Below are 6,494 nucleotides of genomic sequence, written 5' to 3'. Positions count from 1 at the left end.
GTGTACAAAATAAAACAGAAAGTGTAAGACAGGACAAAATATGAAACCCTAACTTAACATAAAGTGACTAATCAAACAAAGATACTGAAAACCAAAGACGAGACATGAAACACTAAACATTAACATAATTAACAAATCTGACAAGACATGACACAGAGGTAAATATTTACTCCACAGTTTTTTTAGGTGCTTGTCAGGTATTAATTTTTAACCTCATAGATTATTTGTTCCTTCTCTAGCAGAGGAGGTTCACCTTCTTAATATAAATAAACTATCTAATTTGTCTTTGAATCACCTGAAAAATGTGTTGTCACAAAGGTGAAAGCAGGCCTGTTCTTCTAAACAGGTGACTTACAGATATGTAGGTCTCACAAGAGATGCTATAAACACATGATAATCTTATCAAATATGAAGCACTTCTATAGATCCAACTACCTACAGTGGTAGAAAGGAGCTCAGTTGATGGAAAAGTTCTATTAATCTAAAATATCAGAAATGATAGTGCAAAATAAGATACCCTTCTGCAAGGATTTAATTTGTGGAAATAATGCAATGAGTTATATTTTAATTATTATATTTGTGAACACGAAATATTATAATTTTACATTTGAGGAACTACACTGTTGTCTATAATGTTGGAATTTTTTTCCTCTTCTCTTGAGATGATTGTGAGAGTTAGAGTTATTGTTGTAGACAGTGTGACTTATCCTTGATTGATAGTTAAAGTGTAACAGGGACTCACTGTATGTAATCATTGCACCTGATCAAAGGTGATTATTGATGTGTATAAATAGGAATAAAAAAAAAAATGCATCTGAAAACACAATTATTCCAACTTTACGGGCCACAGTGTATAATGGTTGTTGCACCTTGTGTGTCATTTTTGAAATTATTATTATTTTGACTGATGATGTTGTCCTATATGTTCAAGATAATTCTTAGGCATTGACAATTGTCAAACACAGGGCACAAAGCTATTTATTTTTGTGAGGTATATCTTGGTTAATGGCTTGGCACATGTATGTGTGTATGTCTGCAGTGACAGACATATATTGACTTGCACCTGCATCCCAATAAAAAAAATAATACAAAAATAAAAACAGAGCACAAAGAAATGTGTGAATGTACTGTAAAACTAAGTAAAAGTAATGAATAATGAAGTAAATTTACTGTTTGTGGACTGGACTGTTTCACTACATTTACTTTTCCAACTTTCGGTTTCTTTTTTATGTGTAATATTGACATATTTTTACTTAGGGGAAGTTTTAAATGCAATTATTTCGAGTGTTTCTAATACTTTTGGTTAATTACTTATTTAGTAAATGACAGAGTTCATATTTTTCGTTAATACCTGGTTGGCTCAGGCTGTGCCCTACCCGCTGCCAGACTCCATGGGACCCTCGGCGTCCATACCCCCATGAAGTCCTCTTACATAATGCAAAAGCCACACACGGCTCTCGGCGCTTTACTCATCCAAACGAAAAGATTATGTGCGTGGTCCATACACGGACAGTCATAAGTGGTTGGGTGGGAGGTGGGGCGGATCCCTCAAACTGAGAAGACTTAAAGCCCCTCCTGACTAAACAGAGGAGCTGGTGCAGGATGTGACAGACCTGGAGCTCCGGGTGCAGGCTGAGGAGCCGGAGCTGTCCGCGGTGCTGAACAGATGCTGCAGCTGCGGCGCGTCGAGGTCGCACAGGATCATCCCGGTGTCGGAGATTAGATGTCCTCACCTGTGACACGAGCCGGACAGTAAGTTCTCTAATCTCATCGTCCTCCACTTTGTCATTGACGCAAAGCAACGTGGTTGTGTTTATTTGTTAAGTAAACTTTTGTAGATAGCGTTTAGAAGGAGTAATCCTGGGATACATTAGTGAATCCATTTGAGTTGACTTGAGCAGGCTGTAAGTTTGTGTAAAGAGCATGTTTTGCATTTACGCCTTGCCGGTTTTTTTTTTTTTTTTTAATTTATTACATATTTTTTATTTATCGATAGTTGCACAAATTAGTAAAAGAGTCAAGCAACGAATTCTGTTCTATGGGCACTTGTGTAAATATGAATGACAATAAAGTCTATTTTATAATAGGCCTATTCTATTCTATTCTATTCTATTCTATTCTATTCTATTCTATTCTATTCTATTCTATTCGAACCTCCATTCTATTCTATTCTATTCTATTCTATTCTATTCTATTCTATTCTATTCTATTCTATTCTATTAGAACCTCCATTCTATTCTATTCTATTCTATTCTATTCTATTCTATTCTATTCTATTCTATTCTATTCTATTTGTTCATCACCAAAGTTCTAAAAGTAGAAAATCATTTATTTCCTATTTTGTCATGATCTGTACCAGGGAACCCAATTAACTTATCAAGTAACATGTATGTTTTACTTACCTCTACCCGTGCATTTATATCAATGACAGAAATATCACAGTGATCAAGAAAAAGCAGGACAGAAAGGGAAAACCTTGATAACAGGAGTAATGCTCTTCCCACAGCTCCATCATATTTTAGATCTTAAAGGGCTCTACTTTGCGTTTTAATCAGTAAAATTTTAGTCAGATGGAAATAGGTAACAAGTGAACTAAAAAGTAGTAATAAGTGTAAATAAAACGATACATTTAGGTACAACTTTGACAAAATACTACTCTGAGCACCATTTTTACATCCTTTTTATGATTGTTGAACAGATCACCATAAATACAGATAAAGGAATTGAGGTTAGTACAGGGTTATGCATTTTGGCTTTGTTTAGTTTCAACAGAATTTCACCCTTTTTATTTGGAGAAGTCCTTGACATTTTCAAAGCTGCTGTCGTAATCCACAGTATAAATAAAAGTGAGGTATTACAGGTATTACAGCCATGAGGGGTGCCATATGTCGCTGCATGTGCTGTCATCATGTCGTCTGTGGAGCTGGAGATCCACTTTTTATCCTGTGTTACGTACAAATTCTTTTATTGCTGCCTTTATCAATTGTGTGTCCAGCACAGCTCAGCCTGTATTTAATCTTTCCTTTATGTGTAAATTAGATGTGGTCAGACACCGCTGTGAGATTTATCTGCTGCTTAGGAACCAACGCAGGTCTTCAATGGAGATTGATGAGCTGTGAAATTGATGTTGTTTCTTCTTTTATATTTTTAAAGCTGTATTTGTTTTGCTTTGCAGAACAAATGCAATTCAATCTTTGCTTTCAGCCCAGTGTTGTATGATATAACACATTATAATGGCCTTGTGTAACCTTTTAATGACCTAAAAACATTATAAAACATCACCATTTGAAAGCCAAGATCAGCATCAGAACTGGACACATACTGTGGTAGGAGCGGTTTCTGGTTTTAGAAACACTTTTTAGATGCTCTTTGGATGGGATAAATATAGACGGAAAAAGAAAAACAAAAAGAAAAAAAAAAAACACTCAGTCTATAAACAATAAACTGACTTCATTATCACAGCCTGTAAGAAAGGTGTCCAATGAGATAGAAAATAAAACTTTAACTGGTTGAAAATTGTTAATGAAATTCACAAAATGGAGAGATTAGCATGTATGTTGAGGCTACAAACTGAACTTTACATAATAAGATGGGGCAAATGGATTAGTTTCTTTGAATACAATTAATGTGTGGTTTGTCTCCTAGTTCTGTGAAATGGTTTATAAACTGCTGCTCTAAAAATTAAATTAATTAAGTAACTTGATTGCTATTTCATAACTGTAACCTAAATTATCATTACTATTAGATTGTGACTATTATCTGTTGCCGATTGTTGTTTGTTATATTCTGTATGACAAAATGATAAATAACTAATAAAAACTAAGTGTCAAACAAAAGAAAATGAAACATTAATCGTCATTAGTATTATGATATTACTTGTATTTATTCTGTCAAAATAGTATAAAATCTAGATTTGCAGGCACTTGTAAACTTCCTGTGTGTTTTACATGGATTTTCTAATGCAGGGGTGTCAAGCTCATTTTAGTTCAGGGGCCTAATGTGATCTTAAGTGGGCTGCACCAGTAAAATAATATAAATAACAGGATAAAAACTTATAAATAATGTAAACACCAAAGTATTCTCTGTTGTTGAGTAAAAAAAAAAAAAAAAAAGTCAAATTCTGTAATGAAAATGTTTACATCTACAAACTGTACTCAAACATACCATGAACAAATATGAACAACGTGAAAATTCTGAAGAAAAATAAGTGCAATTTTACCAATATTATGCTTCAGTCTATCATTTACGCATATACATTATAACTTACAGATCACAATGGATCTACAAATGCACCAAACATTTAATAACAGGTAGAATAATATTCTACATTCTACATAAGACATTTCAGGTTGTTCATATTTGTTCTGGTTGTTCACATTTTTTGTAAAATGGCTAGTCTAAATATAAACATTTTTGTGTATTTGACCTTTTTTTACACTAAAACAAAGAGGAAAAAATGAGTTTTTCATTGTTTATAGGTTATTATGGTAGTATTTAACTGGTCTTACCCACTTCAGATTGAATTGACCTAAAATGATTTTAACATCCTGGATTGTTAATATCTTAAGTGTATTTTTTTGCATTTCACAAATTTGTCCCACAGGCCGGATTGGACCCTTCGGCAGGCCAGTTTTGGCCCCCGGGCCGCACGTTTGACACCTGTGTTCTAATGGGTTTGACAGAGGAAAAAATGGAATTAACCTTTTTATTCAACTTTGTTGCTTGTATGTTGCATTCAGCTGTAAAAAAAAAAAAAAAAAAAAAAAAAAAAAAGTCATAAAATACACTCTTCAGTATATGACAAATAGGCGGTGCTGTCTGTATTGAGCATCTAATGTGATGTTTTAAATTATTCAGTATCATCAAACATCACATGCACGCAAGCTGGCAAATATTTAGTTAATTATTTACATCCTGATATTTTGTGATACCAGACCCTAAATGGATTGACATATAAACTTCAACAAAGAAAAAGGTTGTACCAAACATAAAACTGAAAAATAGATGCATTAATTCAACATAACAGTAAACACAAATACACATATATAATAAAAACATGAAGACAAAAGGCAGCAGATTGTTTTTATTATGTTGTCTGGAGCTGCTGTTCTCATTGGTCACATTGTTCCAGCGCTGTTCTGTGCTTTCAGTTGGTCTGTTGTATAAACTTCACAGCTGTCCATCGACTATTAAGTTTGTTCATTTACCCTCTGCTTTCTTTCCGTGGTTCTACCTGAAGTCCCCAGCCTGATGTAACCACAGGCCATTTGATAATTGATACTGAGGCAGGCAGCTTCTTTCATTATGTCTTCAAGTCCCCTATTAAAACAACGTGTGGCCCTTTACACCCATCAGCCAGGAGCTATCAATGCGTCTTTGTGAGGATCGGCGGGGTGGTAAGGAGGGACACGGTGCCTCCTGGAATAGAATATGCTGACTGGGGAGTGCACCTACTGCAGGAAATATCTGTCCACTCCACCACCCATTAAAGAGGCTACAGAGAGTGTTTCTGTGGAGAGTGCAGCAGGGCCCTTCAACTCTCTGAGGGTTTTATCCACATTTTCTCCTCCGTCATGAGTGTGTGATTTATTTATCTGGTACCTGAGCTCAGAAGTGGGGTAGTGCTTCTGCCCTGTCTCGGTTATTCTTTCTAGCAGAAAGCATGAAAAGATTAGACAGGATATGTGATAACAATGTAAAAGCAAGTGTGTTATCTGATGTTTGGAATGTGCACTGCCGGGGACACTGATGAAGGTTGTTATTCTAGTGAAAAGACTTCACAGAGGCCCTAAAACAGTAAAAATCTATAATGCCTGACATGTTCCAAGGCCCCTGTCCAGCTCGGAATCCCCTGAATCATTCAGATTTTTAGCCCATTCAGCACCTCTGCATGCTGGAAACTCACTTACTCATGTTGTATCTGATCTCTGTTTTTTTTTTCCAAAGGTAACCTGAAGAGGATTCCCAAAGAGGTTCCTCATGATGAAAGATGAAGATATCAATATTTTTCAAGAAATCAAGCACTTAATCCAACACAGTCTGACTGATCTGGGAACAAAAATGCCCTCTGAAGCCTCACAACGCAGATAATTCACTTCAAGCACTTTGATTGATCTATAGCGCATCTTCAGCCGTTCGACTAAGATTTACACTCACTCTCAACCTTCAATTTGTCATGAGAATAACCTCCCACCAGAGCTGCTATTGGATGACAAAATAACATCTCCCACTGCTGCTGTGGACCATGCAGAAGATCTGGAGTTGAGGTAGTGATCTGGTTTTTGTATTGTTGGTATATGTGAGGAAGAGAAAGCAACAGCATCCAGTTCAATCTAATTAAACGTTGCTGAACATGCCTCGGCCTGCTGCTTCGGCTCACCAGAGGGCTTATTAATTTGCACTGCTGATTTTCCCAGTGTTATCTTCACTGGTACAGTTCGTTTGCCCTCAGGCATATGGGAAACACTGTGGTTGGGTTTAATTTGCTGACTCTG

General features: G+C 35.8%; 1 long non-coding RNA gene across 1 annotated transcript; it reads left to right on the top strand.

Annotated features, from left to right (window-relative positions):
* The first annotated feature begins 1,587 nt into the window (after nucleotides 1-1,587).
* On the top strand, nucleotides 1,588-6,293 carry LOC115437938 (uncharacterized). The gene is made up of 2 exons (XR_003937999.1): nucleotides 1,588-1,752; nucleotides 5,947-6,293. It is a non-coding gene; the product is annotated as an uncharacterized LOC115437938 (long non-coding RNA).
* Nucleotides 6,294-6,494: the final 201 nt, after the last annotated feature.

The sequence above is a fragment of the Sphaeramia orbicularis genome, chromosome 17, assembly GCF_902148855.1.
Source record: "Sphaeramia orbicularis chromosome 17, fSphaOr1.1, whole genome shotgun sequence".
NCBI lineage: Eukaryota > Metazoa > Chordata > Actinopteri > Kurtiformes > Apogonidae > Sphaeramia > Sphaeramia orbicularis.
The sequence above is the reverse complement of the archived record's forward strand: the minus strand, read 5'-3'. Positions and strand labels throughout refer to the sequence as shown.